Below are 17,410 nucleotides of genomic sequence, written 5' to 3'. Positions count from 1 at the left end.
TCAGATCCCACTCCTACTTACTATTGAGCACGCAGTGCTCCTCCCATGCTATCCAACCTCTGTAATCTTTTGATCTGTAAAATGAGAATCATGACACCTACCAACAAGTGCTCAGGGATGCTGATGCTTAATACTGCACTTAGTCTACCACAAGCAAACAAATTCCAGAAGTTCTTGCTCAAGCAAGTGCCAAAATGAATCCTCAAGTCTTGTTGCTCTCCATTTTATTTCCAAATACTTGTATGAACATCATCAGAAGCTGAATTATTACTAGAACATTTAAAAACTAATGCATGAATCCGAGACATGGTAATTTTGTAGCAAAAGTTGATTTGATGTTATTTTTATAAATGGATTAATATAGTACCAGACTAAAAGTCAATGCAAGTATTCCATAAGAATGCCACAACCCATAAAAGAATAAAATAGTAATAAACTATATGTATGATCACATCCTAGAACCATGTGTGAACTCATTTTGTTTCCTCCTACTCCAGTAAAGAGAATGTGTAGAACATACAAGGGAAAAGTGAAGACGCAGACATATAAGACAAGAGTGGAAAAGAACAGAGCCACCTTAGGTCCAGATGCTAACACAGTTTCAGGTGTAACTCAGAGTCCGACTCTGTAAATTGTGAGAAACTGTGGCAAAAAGGAAGAGTTCTAGGACACTGACCTCTAAGTGCTACACAAATGAGAATCTACTTCATTCTTATGAGCCAAACAACGTGAGTCATAAACTGTCAGAAGGTCTGTGTGTCAATTAGCCAACACTGGTTTAACTGGGCTTTGAGGGTGGGTAGTTGGCAGAGGCCAAGAGCTCAGTAGTGGCAGAACAGAGGCTATAGGACAGGAAACTTGATTGTAAGAAAATTTGGTAGGGTAGGGGTCCCAAAGCAGGTCTAATAAATAGTTAACAGGGAGTACTATAATGGTTAATATGATAAAACTTCCAAGTATGGTAATAAGAGTCTTTCACATTCATCAATTTTGTTTAAAATATAATATAAATAGACTAAGAAGCTATATTTCTAAAGGTGGAAAAACATTTTTTGTGCATGGTTCTGGGGACTGAACCCAGGGCCTTGCACATGCCAGACAAGTGCTCTGCCACTGAGCTACATTCCCAGCCTGGGGAAAAGGCTTTTAAATCTTCATTAATTAAAGTGACTTAAGCCTGCATTCTGGAGTTCATTTACTGTGTATCCTAGGAGAAATAACTAAGAAAATAACAAAAAAAAATAGACTTAAAGATATTTCAAGAATTCATCCTTAATAAATTTAGGATGTCTTAACAAACTGTCTTAACTCAAGTTTCAAAAGACTAACTTTTCACAAACTATATTAATTATCATGCTATATGTAGAAAATTTTTAGGTATGCTTATTTATCTAGGAATATAAGTGTACTATCTTCTATAATACTATGTGTGTTCTTTTATAAATATCTAGAACGACTCCAGAACATAGTAATTTCACACTCAAGATATAAAATGCAAAGTACCATGTAACATTAACATTTACCTTCTTATTCACTATATATTCTACCAATGCAGAAGCTCTAAAGATATAAGTATATTACCACTCAAACTGCATTCTATCTTAAAGCTCTACAGCTCTTGATAAAAGAGATTAGTTTGATTTTCTTAATTTTACATATAGTTATTAAAAACTTCTTTTTGCCCATTTTCTGGATATACTCTGGCAACAAAGCCATTGTGGACATTTTTTTTTTTTGTTAGGATGTGTTTTATTTTTTTTTAATTAATTTATTTTTTTTAATACTTATAAATAAATTTTATTTTTTTTCTATTATGATTTTTTTTAATTTTTTATTGTTGGCTGTTCAAAACATTACATAGTTCTTGATATATCATATTTCACAATTTGATTCAAGTGGGTTATGAGCTCCCATTTTTACCCCATATACAGATTGCAGCATTGTGGACATTTTCAAATGACAACATTTTTGAGCAAAAATAATACCATAATTCAGTGCCTCTCCAGGGAAGTTCTTCATGCAGTAATGAGTCATTTTTCTTTAGGAATGAAAGTTTCACTCTGCTGAGTAAATGTCTGTTCATATGCAGACATCTCTTACACTGCTAGTCAACTATACTATAACCTTTCTTTTCCCATTTTTAAAATCTACAAGCTCTTACATAGATATGATTACAGTACCTGATAAGGAGCCCTGATGATAGAAAAGCACTTATGTTTATGATTTATTGTACATCTGTACTTGGAATAAAAAATGTCTTTGTTGGTAGTAAAATATAACTCCTCCTAGAGAGCATTTCATCATGCTCATAGCAATTTCCTAGTTTCTTGTTCAGCATAAACAGTGAACAGGCATGTGTACAAAATAACTTAAACTCAAAGTCATTCATTATAGCATTGTTTATAATAGCAGAATACGGGAAAATATTCCAAATGTACTTCAGTGGGGAATTAGTTAAGTAAATTGTGGTACATCCATACAGTGGAATACTATACAACAATTAAAATGAAAAGGCTTTTTTAAAAAAACTGCAACAATATCCAAGATATTTTTAAGTAAAAAAATCAAGATATAAGATAGTACCTGAGTATATTATCATTTGTGTAACAGGGGTGAATTTTCATTTACATACAATATAATATAGGTACATTATATGTATATTTTTATATGTTTAATATATACATACATATAAAACAATTTAGGATGTCTTAACAAACTGTCTTAACTAAATTTAGGATTACAAGATATTTAATCATTATTATTTGCCTTCAGGGAAGGGAAACTGGTGTTGGGGAGATAACAGAAAAACATTTTCACTATATATCTTTCTATTGTTTAATTAGGCACAAGCAACAATTATCTATTCAAAAATAATTAACCTTTTTAAAAAAATATTTATTTTTTAGTTTTAGGTGGACACAATATCTTTATTTCATTTTTATGTGATGCTGAGAATCGAACCCAGTGCCTCATGCATGCTAGAAGAGCACTCTACTACTGAGCCACAACCCCAGCCCCCCAAAATAATTTAACCTTTAAAACAATAGATAGGATAATAGTTACATGCAGAGGCTCTAAGAAGTGGGCTGAAGCCCTAGCTCTGCATTTACCAGTACTCCAAGCTCTAGTTTCCTCCTCTGTAAAATGAGGTAATAATAGTTACTAAGAAAATTCAATCAAAACAATTAGCAAAGTGCTGGCAATTATTATTTAATGCTGTCTTTTATGTGGTATTGCAGATTTGAAAATCCCAAATTTATAGCCCTCACCAATCCCTTTTTCTCTTCTTATTTTCAATTTGTGAAGAAATTTTGCTTGTCCTTCCAGAATACATGGCATTCAGCCTTTTCCATACATTTTATAATCACTAAAGATTGGCCCAGACCCCAAAGAAACCACTGCCTTCCATTAGAATGTAAACTGCATGCATGTAGAGGCCATATCTTTCTTTTATCCCAGTGCTCAGCATATTGCAGGTGCTTTACTAAACATGTGTCAAATAAATAACTGAATATCACAAAGATGGCTTCAAAAGATTTATGAATATTTCACAAACAACATTAAGCATAGGGGTCTTTTAAAATAAAAGTAGACCAAGTCATGAGCCTCCAAACAATGCAGAACTTGTACACTTTGGGAAGACACTCAGTATGTCACAGAATCTAAACATTATGACTGCCCAGTGATCAGGTGAGAATCCTTCAGAAATGGCCAAATAAGCATCTCTAGAAAATAGGCAGAAACCATATCTGGTAACACGGAGACAAGATATCATGAGAAATGACATATCTCCAACTAAGCCTCTGGAAGCAAACAAACAAAATCTCTTAAGGGATCTTTTTTAAGAATTTCTTTTTTAGTTATAGATGGACACAATATCTTTATTTTGCTTATTTATTTTTTTATGTGGTGCTGAGGATTGAACCCAGTGTCTCACACATGCTAGGCAAGCTCCATTATCACTGAGCCACAACCCCAGCCCCTTAAGGGATCTTTTAAAGATTTAAAATATACCCTTCAATCTCCTGGATGACTACACATTCTAACACACTGAACTGATAATCAGTGTCTGAAATTCATGCAGACTGGGACTGGGGTTGTGGCTTAGAGGTAGAGTGCTCGCCTAGCATGCATGAGGCACTAGGTTTGATCCTCAGCACCACAAAAAAAAATTTTTTAAAAAATTTTAAAAATTCATGCAGACTGAACAACATGGACAAGTACAAAAAAATGAATTGGACATAACTTTCTATGTTCATATATGAATATATCACCAGTGAAACTCCACATCATGTACAACCACAAGAATGGGATCCTAATTAGAATAAGTTATACTCCATGTATGTATAATATGTCAAACTGTACTCTACTGTCATGTATATCTTAAAAAAACAAAATTTAAAAATGAAAAAATAAAAATAAATACTCAGGGCTTGGTTTGTGGTTCAGCAGTAGAGCGCTCATCTAGCACATGCAAGGCACCGGGTTCAATCCTCAGCACCACATAAAAAATAAATAAATAAAATAAAGGTATTGTGTCCAACTGCAACTAAAAATTTTAAAAAAACACTAATACTCAGTTCTACCTTAAATCTTGTCAGTTCTCAATTCTCTTATTTCCAATATCCCATATATAAATAAGTTCATACTTTGTTGCACTTTATACAGAGCTCTGATACCACATTTATCATGCTTTATCATAATTACTTAAACGCAATTCCCACCAGATTCTCATGAGACAAAGCTGTCATTAATTCTTCAATTCATCTTTACAATTAATTGTATCTTGAGTGCTATCACAATACACATAACAGGTATTCAATGTTTTGGGAAAGGAGAAAAGGAGGTGGGGAGAAGGAAAGGAAGAGAAAGAGTAATCTAATGATACAAATAAGCCAAAAATTAGCAGGTAACTAGTAGAAAACATCCATGGATATAAGGAAAAGAAGTTAAATCACTGAAAATCAACATTCAGATAATTCAGAATTTTTACATTAATATGAATTTAATAATAGAGATAATGACCACTAGCACTCTACAAATAAGCTTATAAAGCAAGAAGCTTCATAAGTGTTTTCATACACTGTGTGTAGAAGCACAGAAGTGATTAAAAAAAGGGAGGGGCCAAGAATGTGAAGAGAAAAAGAAGAGAACTGCTCCATAACCCAGCTAGGTATCTTCTGAGAAGTGACAAATACTTCAAAATTACTTCCTCTGTGGTCAATGTTGTTAATACAGGCAGATGTTTATCAATAAGGGGGAAAAATAAAAATATTGAATATTCTCAACAGAAAGTCTTTGTCATATTTCCACTCTGTTGATGTGATTCTAAAATGTTCCAACATACAGTGATAAATTCATTTGTTCAGTATTTGCATCACATATCCAAATATTTGATAAACATTATTTTAACATTAAAAATCACTATTTATATTGCACACTATTCAGACTGGAGTTAGAAGAAAAGATTATTCCATGGAAGCTGAGGAAGATTTGTTTTTAGCAGAAACAGAGAATCTGTTTGTTCTTCACAATCACCAAGGACTTTTCTCACTCTCAATGAACTTAAAGATATTCCTCATATTCTCTAATGCCAACTCCTAGGCTGCATAGAAGTTTGTGAAATAAAAATTTAACCCATCATAAAAATAAATGATTTGGGCTCTTTAAATGAAAAGTATATTAAAGAATTCTAAAGGTTCTATAAAATTTGTATCTATCACACCAAGGAAATGCTCCCAGCATGATGACTTTCTCTTTCATAATACCAAATCAAAGTTTTAAGAGCACCCACATTGAGCTCAGTTTCATCCCAGAAAATAGATTTCTCCATTGACTTAAGAAAAGAGACTAAACACTTAGCATCTGAAAAACTTCAGAAGGAAAACCATCCTGAAAGAGAACTCTGACCCTAAAGCATAGGTCTATGTCAAACAGAAGATAGGAAAATTCTCCTATTTTATTAATATATTGGCTTGACAACTCACATCAATTCAAAGGCATTTCATCTACAGGAGCAACTGTTTGAAAGTAAAATGCATTAAATCTTGGTTCATGAGACCTATAAGAATTTTTTGAACTCTTAGTGGTTTGTACTTAATGCTTTATTTTAAAATCAGATTTAATCATTTCATATAACCAGTAGTTCTTCAGGAAGATGGATTTAATTTTACCTGTACATCTATTATCCCTGGTCAGAAATGCAATGAATTGTGATGCCATTTGAAGCACTAATACAGCACTCTACAATCCAATTAGTAAGTGACTCTGAAAACACAATTTTCCAAAATGACTATAGTGCTCCCACTTCCTACTCTTAAATATCTAAGACACTAATTGAATGTCCATACTATTTTATTCATAGATCTTTCTCAAATAATCTCATAATAAAACTACCAGTTTTCAATTCCTACTTCCACAAAAGCTCTTTGTTGGCTCTTTTTTAAAGACTTTAACAGAGCTGTAGTCTTTAAAAAATCAATTTGGTCAATAAAATAAAAAGCATTTTCTATGATACTCAGAAATCTCTATAGTATAAATGTATTAATAATAGTAGCAGAGACAAAACTTAAAAAAATAACTGTAACTCAAAGTAAATGTTTGTGTATAAGAATTATGTGCTCAGGGTATAGATTTACCTTGTGAATTATCTGGAAAAAATGTATGTGTAGGTTGTGTGTGTATGTACACCACACAGTCAGACAGTTTTCATCAACAGTTTTCATAGCCTTCTGAGAAGTATGTTTGGGAATATAAAGCCAATCATATAAATCACTACAGCGAAACCTAGAGTAGAGAAGAAGTTCATCATAGCATCAGTATTGGAAAGGTGGCTCGCAAATCTAGGAATTCAGGAACTGGAAAGAGTTTTTGAGGACATGAGGTACAGCATGGAACTTCTTTCACAGAAGATCTGACAGATGGTGACATGGACACTGTTTAAAGTTTTCCAATGATAGGAAACCCATTCCTTACTTTCTCCAAGAAGCTCATTTCATTGGACACTAGTGACAGAATGTTTCTCCTCAAATTGAATGAAAATTATCTCCTTTATAAATCTTCCTGCAGATTCTGTCTAGTTGTGTTCTTCTTACAGAAATGTCTAGTCCTTCTTTAGCAGAGCTTAGTCTTCCAGTAATTTTTTTTAAAACTGAATATGTCTCCTTGGTCATATTTGCTAAAAGATACTCATCTTTTCTACATCCTCAATACCATCAGCTTTCCTTCTATCATTTAAAGTTTCACTAACCCTTCACCAATCTGGTACTCAGGTGAAATTTAGTTTGTCAATATATCTACTGAAAAAGAGAAAATCATATTCTAAAATTATTATCAATATTTACTAACTAGGAAGCAGATTGTGATAAAGGATCAAACTCAATAACCTTTTGCTTCTTAGAGAGCATGTCTTGATGTGCACTATGGAAATGGACAGAAGAATAAAAAATATAGATCCATGCTATCCAAAGACAATGATAAGAAAAATGGGGGGAAGGCTGTAAAACAGTCTCATCAGTCCATTCATTCTGAAAGAAGTTAATGGCTCTATATGCTAACCCATAAACTAAATTATCTGAAATAATAATAATGCTAATGTAATATGACCCAAATTTTCTAAATTTGCAATAAGTCTAGTTATATAAAGAGTATTCCACATCGATGTTCATAGCAGCACAATTCACAATAGCTAGACTGTGGAACCAACCCAGATGCCCTTCAATAGATGAATGGATAAAAAAAATGTGGCATTTATACACAATGGAGTATTACGCAGCACTAAAAATGACAAAATCATGGAATTTGCAGGGAAATGGATGGCACCAGAGCAGATTATGCTAAGTGAAGCTAGCCAATCCCTAAAAAACAAATGCCAAATGTCTTCTTTGATATAATGAGAGCAACTAAGAACAGAGCAGGGAGGAAGAGCAGAAGGAAAAGATTAACATTAAACAGAGACATGAGGTGGGAGGGAAAGGTAGAGAAAAGGGAAATTGCATGGAAATGGAAGGAGACCCTCATTGTTATACAAAATTACATATAAGAGGTTATGAGGGGAATGGGAAAAAAACAAGGAGGGAAATGAATTACAGTAGATGGGGTAGAGAGAGAAGATGGGAGGGGAGGGGAGGGGGGATAGTAGAGGATAGGAAAGGTAGTAGAATACAACAGTTACTAATATGGCATTATGTAAAAATGTGGATGTGATTCTGCAATCTGTATTTGGGGTAAAAATGGGAGTTCATAACCCACTTGAATCTAATGTATGAAATATGGTATGTCAAGAGTTTTGTAATGTTTTGAACAACCAATAAAAAAAATCAAATTGCAAAATAAAAAAATAAAAAACATAAATAAGTTATTTTTAATCTCATATAAAGAATCAAATGAAATAAAAAATATACTACAATTAAGACTTTAGTTTCCCTGGAGATTATAGCAATGAGACATTTTAAGCATTCTGGGAATGAAACATTTGATACAATTAAGGAAATCATATTGAAAAAATTAGTCAGTAAAACAGAGATAATATGGGACTAAGGAATGGCTTATTAATAACTCATTCAATTCTGAGTATAATAAATATAGCTAATACAACTTCAATTCACTGGTGACTGAGCTCAAAAAGCTAAAATGCTGCCACTCAATCTGCTTCAAGAATCCAGATCTAATCAGTACAATCACTAGCCTGTTATGTTTTCTGAATCACAGAATTATTTTAAGCTGAAAGAAATATAGATTGGGGTAGGGGAGAGCTAGTTAAGTGGTAGATCCAGAACTCAAGATCAAAATCCAGAAATTTGTCTATTATACTTGAACAACTCAACAAATATTTAAAAACAGCTCTCAAACCCACCTTCCCACTTCTAACCAATCTTCTTTTCAAATGACTTATCAACAATTCTTAAAGTAGGGAGGATTCCAGAAAAAATTCCAACATAAGTGACCTTTGAAACTGCAAACATGATCTTTTGTGTCTGAAGGGCCAGCTTAGGCTGCCTTAAGGATGCAGGAAGGTTGGCTGCCCCAACAAGACTAAAATTCCTGAACTGCTGGACCACTCCTCAATCCTGAGTTATTCTAAATAAGGTAAAGCAAGAGGGACCTGAAACACAGACTTTGAGAAAAGCCAAACATTGAGTGATGATCAGAAGGAAGACTATGACTATGCCTATGTCCACATCAGAAGTACCAAGGACAAACCTCTGGCTTAGGGTCCTTCTCCAAGAGCTCTCTCCACTCTGCCTCAGCCAACCAGATGGGTCTTTTCTGTGACTAACTAATCTCTGAGCAACAGGAGATAGATCCTCTCAGACAAACTGTACACCACAGAGAGCTCTCCCTGAGTTAATAGTTACTAGACCAAAGTAAATAGGTAAATAGACTTGGTCAATATTAATGTAGCAAGAAGCTATATGAAGAGAATCAAAAGGGCAACTGCTAGAAGAAAACAGTCCCAACACTCTAACATGTTGGTCCAAGAACTGACTTCCTTAACAAGACTCCTAAAGCATAAGAAATAAAATCAAAAATCACTAAGTGAGATGACATCAAATTAAAAAGCTTCTTCACAGTAAAGGAAACAATTAAGATCATAAAGAGAGAGCCTACAGAATGGGAGAAAATCTTTGCCACCTGCTTCTCAGACAGGGCATTAATACCCAGGATATAAAAAGAACTCAAAAAACTTAACACCAAAAAAGAAAGAAAGAAAGAAAAATCCAATTAATAAATGGCCAAAGGAACTAAACAGACACTTCTCAAAAGAAGAAATTCAAATGGTCAACAAATACATGAAAAATGTTAAACATCTCTAGCAAGTAGAGAAGTGCAAATTAAAACTACATTGAGAACTGGGACTGGGGCTCAGTGGTAGAGCACTTGCCTGGCACATATGACACAGGGTTCAATCCTCAGCACCACATAAAATAAATAAATAAAATAAAGGTACTGTGTCCATCTATAACTAAAAATATATTTTTTAAAAAAACTACATTGAGGGTGGCTGGGATTGTGGCTCAGCGGTAGAATGCTCGCCTAGCACATGCAAGGCCCTGGGTTTGATCCTCAGTACCACATATAAATAAATAAAACAAAGATATTGTGTCCAACTACAACTAAAAAAAAAAACTACATTGAGATTTCATCACACTCCAGTCAGAATGGCAATTATCAAGAATACAAATAACAATAAATATTAGCAACAATGTAGGGAAAATAGTACACTCGTACAGTGCTGGTGGGATCCCAAATTGGTAACTACTATGGAAAGCGGTATGGAGATTCCTCAGAAAATTGGAATGGAGCCACCATTTGACTCAGCTATCCCACTCCTTGGTTTATACCCAAAGGATTTAAAATCAGCTTACTGATGTGTCCAATGCATTCTACTGTCATATGTAACTAAATAGAACAAATAATAATAATAAAGTTGAACCCACACACAAAAAAAGAATACAAGTAATATCAAATGTAGGGAAGGATGTGAGGGAAAAGGATCTATCTCCTGTTGCTCAGAGATTAGGTAGTCACAGAAAAGACCTGTCTGGTTGGCTGAGGCAGAGTGGAGAGAGCTGTCGGAGAAGGACCCTGAGCCAGAGGTTTGTCCTTGGTACTTCTGATGTGGACATAGTCATAATCTCCCTTCTGATACAAATTACTGGAACCACTCTGGAAAGAAGTATGAAAATCCCTCAAAAAACTAAGACAGAAATAAAAAGCTAGGAAAGGAACCACCATATGACCTAGCTATCCTCCTCTCCTCAATACATATCCAAAGGATGTACAATCAACATACTATAGTGATGCAGCCACATCAATGTTCATAACAGTACAATTCACAACAGTCAAGTTATGGAGCCAACCTAGGTGTCCTTCCCAAGGATGAAGGGAAAATGTGAGATACACACACACACACACACACACAGTGGAATATTACTCAGCCATAAATAAAAATGATTTTATGGTATTTGCCAGTAAATGGATGGAACTGGAAAGTATCATGCTAAGTGAAATAAGCCAGTCCCCAAAAGCCAAAGGTTAAAAGTTTTCTATGGAAGCTAATCCAATATAAGGGGATGTGGGATTAAAATATGAAAATAGAGGAAATATCAGTGGAGTAGACAAAAGGGAATAAAGGGAGGAATGGAAGGATGGAAGGACACGATAGGGAAAGACAGTGGAATGAAACTGACCTAAATTTCCTAGGTACATACATGAATATACCACAGTGAATCTCACCATCATGTATATCCATAAGATACTAATTTATTTTTTAAAAAGCTATAATTGCAGGCTGGGGCTGTAGCTCAGGTAGAGCACCCATCTCGCACATGTAAGGCACTGGGTTCTATTCTCAGCACCACATAAAAATAAATAAAGATATTGTGCCCATCTACAACTAAAAAATATTTTTTAAAAAAAGCTATAATAGCAGAAATATCAGTAGAGGGAAAGGAATTTGGAGGTAAGAGGGGAGGGAAAGGGAAGTATTGGGGACTGAATTAGAACAAATTATATTCCATGCTTTTATAATTGTGTCAAAATAAATACTATTGTCATAAATATCTAAAAAGAACCAATGAAATAAAAACAACCAAAAAAAAAGGAAGGAAGGAAGAAAGAAAGATATACATACAAAAAGAAAAAGAAAAACATTTTCCAAAAATCTCAGCCTGTTAAGAGATGAACTCCCTAGAGCAGATGGAAGAACCTCTATGTTAGATTTGTTAACAGCAAACAAACTTGAGAGAATGCAAGTAATATAAGAACCCAAGCCTCAGACACGCAGCCTTTGGTAAATGGTAAATGGATTCTCTCCCAGTAAGCTGTCACTGCACATGAGCATTCTACCATAATAATGACAAAGTAACAGAGTAGAACTTTCAATTACCAGCATCTCAACCTTGCAGACTGAGCCATTTTCTATAAGGCTTTTTTCTATGATCCTTGAATATGTGAGTCCAAATGACCAGTTTTTTCAAATAACTATCAGATTATGTTAAAAATGCTGGATCACAAGCAAATATTTTATATATACAATGTAAAAGGGAAGATACAATATTCTTGAACTTTGCTGGCACATCATAGGCACCCAATAAATATTTGTTGAATAATTGCTTATAAAAGTTAACATTATTAAATTCAGATTTAAAAGTAAGACAAATGGTAACAATATTTTCAAATTAATTTCATCAATAGAAAAATTGTTTTTCTTACTTAATTCCTTATATACTACCACATTTGGACTGATATTCAGACTGACAAGGTCAATGGTTATTAAGAAAGATAATTATATGTAGTCCATAATATGTAAAAAGGATATTTTAATTATTAAAGTCACTGCCTTTCACCTTATAAACCTTTCTTAAATAAAACAAATTCAGGTCAATAAAACTACAGAAAGTTATGATTAGTTTCTTATGAACTCTACAATTCACTTTAGTTAATAAACTAAGGATAGATATATTAATGTAGTTTAACAATAAGTTGCCCATTCTTCACATTCTAGAGCCCTAAAACAAGTCTAAGCACAACACAATCTGCCCCACTGGAGTTCAGAAGGAAGAGAAACACATTCTAAAGCATATCAATTTATCAATGCCAAAAAGGCAGCGATTAATTTTACATCCTGTAAAATTTTAAGCCTCTACTAAAAAACAGAGAAATTATTTCTCAGTATCTAGCAACTATGAGTGTTTGAAATACTACATAGGATCACTGGATGGATAAGAATAGTTAGAAAATGTCTCCAGAGATCACAGTTTCTCTCTCAGAAGTCACATCTCAAAGTCTTTTAAGGATGAGATTCTACAAGTTCACACTGCATGGCAGACACTGTCAGAAAAAAGCCTTCCTCAATCTCCCTTAAAGCAGCATAAGCTCTTTTCTTCTAGCTTCAAGAAGACACAAAGATGACTTGAGTATGACCCTTTGTATCATAACTTTTTAAGTTTTTTTTTTTTAATCAGAAGTCACACTACTGAATTATCTTCTACCTACTATCATTACTTCTTGATTTGCTGATGTCACAAAACAATTTTAAAGAAAATATAGGTAGTTACCTGGTCCTTGCATGGAAAAGACATCTAAGTATAAAAACAGTAAATCACAAAGAAAAATATTAGGTAGACAATATTAAATTGTTTTAATTTCTATAAATCAAAACTATATTAGGAGCTAGGGGTATGGCTCAATATCAGAGTGTGGTATAAGACCAGATTCAATGAATTAAATGAAAGGACAATTGTGGGGGAAATATCCCATCTGATAAGGGTTAATATATTTACTATATCAAACCACAAACCAGTATGTGTCTAAGACAGTGCTCCCAGCATTCCCCTCTTCCTCCATATAAGAATGTGCAGTGAATGGGTTGGAGCAAATTATATCATATGCATATATGAATATGTCACAAGGAATCCCAGTATTATGTATAATTATAATGCATTAATAAAAATGTTTTTAAAAGAATATGAAATGTCCCTATAGAAAAGAGGTTATAGCTTCTCATTCCCAGCTTTGAGCCTCTCGTCATTGGCCTTAGCCCTTTTCCTCCTACCTGGATGTCCTCTTTCTTCCAAGCCCTGTTTGACTAAAGGTTCAGATAAACAGGAAGTCAGCCTAGTCTAGATTTCAGGTTTTCCCCAAGACCCAGCCTCTGAAACACTGTTTTGTACCTCACTCAGTAGCCTGCAGGCAAGTAACAACTTGCCCCTAGCTCCAGGGATACCTTATCCAACTAATTATAGCCAAAGCCCAGCATACTGATTTCCTGCCTGGACTGGAGAAGACAAAAAGCAAATGAATAACTAATAAGAAAAAAACAGAAAGGATGGTGAATAGGTACTAGGTACAGTTGGATAGGAGGAATAACTTCTAATGTTCTATAGCACAGTAGGATAATTATTTTAACAAGTTAATTTAGACGTTTCAAAATTATTAGTAGAAAGGATTTTGAATGTCCCTGACACAAAGAAATGGTATATGTCTGAGTGATAGATATATCAATTACCTGAACTGATTACTACACATTGTATACATGTATTGAAATGTCAAAATGTACCACATAAATATGTACATTACTATGAGTCAATAAAAATATTTTTTAAAAACTGAGACTCCAATAGAGAGAGTCTGTACATGCACAGAAAAGCTAATGCACAGCTAATAATAAGGGTTATTCGATGTAAAAATATAATAATAACAGCAGATATGAGTTAAAAGAAGGAGGTGTCATTTTTACTTGTAAAAGTAACAAAAATGTTTTAAAAAATGTTAATTAGGCACGGTTTAACTGATGGTAGGATGTAAACTGTATCTCTTTGAAGAGCAGTATAGCAATATTTTAAGAGCATTAACATTCCTGTCCCTTGGTTCTGTGCTTTCATTTTTAGAAACTAATCTTAAGTAATCAAGAGTGTAATGAAAACATTTAAGTATAAAAATATTCATCACTACATTTGGTCTTCAAGTATAAATATTCAACAATAAGTAAATAGCATATAAATTATGTTTCATCCATAGTGTGAATTATTATGGAACTAATAAAAATGACACAAGAGCTGGCCCTTACATAGTACTGACCAGGGACCATTCATTGTCCTAAAGAGTTCACATGTATTAACTCATTTGCTCCTTAAAACAAGATAACATGGTGGCACATGCCTGTTACCCCAGCTAATTGGGAGGTTGAGGCAGGAAGATCATAAGTTCAAGGTCAGTTTGGGTAACTTAACAAGATCCTGTCTCAAATTAAAATACAAAAGAGTTGGGGATGTACCTTGGTGGTAAAGTGCCCTCCAGTTTCCCCAGTGGGGGAGGAGGGTATCTAAAGGTGATTAGCTCAAAGTTACAATGAGACAGACTTTCACATCCTTAGCTGAACATCCAAAAAGCTATGAAAACAGTGTTTTCATAAATTTGTGGCAAGTTAAATTGGTGGCAAATCTTGATCTGAATTGTTGTGCAACTATCATCTTTATTGCATTTAGAGTGAATTCAATTTACTTAAGAAAAGTTAATGTGTTTCATGACATGCAGGGTGTTATATAACAGACCCCATTAGAAGTGATACAGTTATCTTATACCATGTTATCTTTCTGTAAACTGAAAAATTATCTAGGCCCCCAAATTTCAGATAAGGAATTCTGTTGAACTGGAATTCAGGTCTAAGTGATCTGTCTGCCTCTGGAGGCTGTGCTCCTAATCACTGTGTGATATTTTCAGAGGCTGTTCAATGACATGGGAAAATACTTTTAATTCAAACACTTAACTACATACAATGTGTCAGACACATGGACAAATTTTAAATTGCAATTGTGATGAATGGTACAAAGGAGAGATAAGTGGTGTCAGAAGAGCCTATATTAAGATCCTATATTAAGGAAGCTAGACAAAATAGTCAGAGGCAATTTCCTGAGCAAACATTTGACTTGATCAATGAAGGATGCACAAGAGTTAACTAAAGAGAAGAGGGCAGAACAAATCCAGGAGGGAGAAGACCATATGCAAAAACTCTGTAATAGGAGGGAAAATAGTGACAAATGACTGAAAAGGAGCCAATGTAGAATAACCGCTTGTCACAGTTTGCTTGAGGGATAGTCCCAGGTTAAGCCTTTTGTTCCAGTATAAATAATAGCACTCTTTTTCTCTTAAAAATATCTTGTTCTGGATCATAAAATATATAGTCACCCAACTTTTAGGTGACTAATTAAGAGTTGTGCCTTTATCCTAAGGATAATGAGAAGCCATGATGGATTTTAAGCTGGGGGGTGGGGGAGCAAAGTTGTATAGCATAATAGAAGTTTAATTTTTAAAACATTACTCCTGCTACACTGTAAAGAAGAGATGGGAATATTTAAAAGACAGGTGAATGCCTTCAGGAAAGTTGGGCTGCTACTATAGGAAACAGGGCAAGAGATAATGGTGGTTTGGTCTAAGGTGATAAAGGAAGAGACAGAAATGAGCAGTTGGATTTGATATTGTGTGCAGACAAAATATCACAAACTGATTATTATTTGGATACAGAAGGAGGAGTGGTTGGTACTAAGGATGAGGCCATGATTTCTGGCTTACAAACTAGTAAACCAGATTCATTGAGATAAGAACACGGACACTTACATGGGCTAAAATGTGTGTGTGTGTGTGTGTGTGTGTGTGTGTGTGAGAGAGAGAGAGAGAGAGAGAGAGAGAGAGAGAGAGAGAGAGAGAGATTGGTCCCAATTTGAAGGCACGGACCTGGAGAACAAGAAAGGAAAGCTTAGGTTCAAAACCTGTTGATGTTTCCTTTCATTCACAGAAACTTTGCCCTATGCATGGCCTTCCAGGATTCTGGTTGGATACTGAAATCGTTAAGTGGTCAGAAAGAATAGGAGGTAGGTCCTGCTTAGCTGGTGATGGGGGACCAGGAGCATCTGACCACCATAAACATGCAAATATCCCCTACGATTAACTGTGCTTTACATTTACCATAGTTCACAAAATAGTTTCTCATATAATGTCATTTAAGCCTAACTTTTATGAGAAATTATAATCTGCATTTAGGAAACTGAGGCAAATGCCTGAATTACCTCTCCACCGAACCATCTTATCTCCTATGCGCATCCACTGTGTGCAGGAACTATATAAAGTGCTATAAGAAATAGCTACCATATAATGTGGTCCTACTAGGTGCCAGGCTCTAGGAGATTAAAGAGAAAAAGGGAAAGAAAAGCCACTTCAGAACTTCTAAGGATGTGTTACTTTTCCCACACACTTACCCTATATTAAGTTCGCTTTTAAACTTTCAAAGAGGTTCACGTCCCAAGGTGGGGTGGAGGTGAAAAGGTGTAGATGAACCGGGGCAGTCAGGGACCACCCCAAACACCGGACCCGAGTAAAATGGGGTTCCAACCGCTCGGCCCCAGGAGACACTAAGGGGTCCGCGGGCCCGGGTCCGGTTCCTCCGCAGCTGGGACCGCCAGTGGATCGGCAGCCGGAGGCCCAGAGGCCCGTTTGCCCCGCGCGTTGCCATAGCAACGGCCCGGGCCGGCCACCGCCCGGGACGTACGCTCCCTCCCTTGGGGCCGGCCCTGAGTGGCGACCCAAGTGGCCACTCACCCTGGCCGCTGGCGGGCTGGGACCCGACAGGCGCGCACCCTTCGCGCCGGTTGTCGCCGAGCCCGGAGTTCCGCACCTGCAGAAACTAACTTTTCTGCCAGCGGAGAAGCCGCAGTGAGGTGGACGGGGGCCGCAAAGGGACAAAGCGCGGCGGCCGCAGCGAAACCCCTCTCCCCGCTGCCGGGCTGGCGAAGAGGCCCCGTCCGCACACCGGCGACCACGTGCTCGGGTGCAGTCCGAGGCGTCCCGCAGGCAGATCCCCTTAGGGGGCCGATGTAAGAAAAAGCAGCCACATGTTACATAAAACGAAAGC

At 35.6% G+C, this 17,410-nt stretch overlaps 1 protein-coding gene across 6 annotated transcripts in view; it reads right to left on the bottom strand.

Annotated features, from left to right (window-relative positions):
* Positions 1-17,210, bottom strand: part of Stk33 (serine/threonine kinase 33) — a 186,723-nt gene extending 169,513 nt beyond the window's left edge. For 2 of the 6 annotated variants that reach the window (XR_006850388.2, XM_046438327.2), the window contains exon 1: positions 16,758-17,068. The gene's annotated coding sequence lies outside the window, so the exon portion shown is untranslated. Of the gene's footprint in view, positions 1-16,757; positions 17,069-17,097 lie in introns of those variants that run through there. The other 4 variants (XM_046438328.2, XM_046438329.2, XM_058576882.1 and 1 more) reach the window with 3 other exon arrangements.
* Between the last annotated feature and the right edge of the window lie 200 nt (positions 17,211-17,410).

This window comes from Marmota monax, unplaced genomic scaffold (assembly GCF_021218885.2).
Source record: "Marmota monax isolate L192 unplaced genomic scaffold, Marmota_monax_Labrador192_F-V1.1 WCK01_AAM20220418_F8-fsc00061, whole genome shotgun sequence".
In the NCBI taxonomy this organism is placed as follows: Eukaryota; Metazoa; Chordata; class Mammalia; order Rodentia; family Sciuridae; genus Marmota; species Marmota monax.
This window is presented reverse-complemented; position numbering and strand designations above follow the sequence as displayed.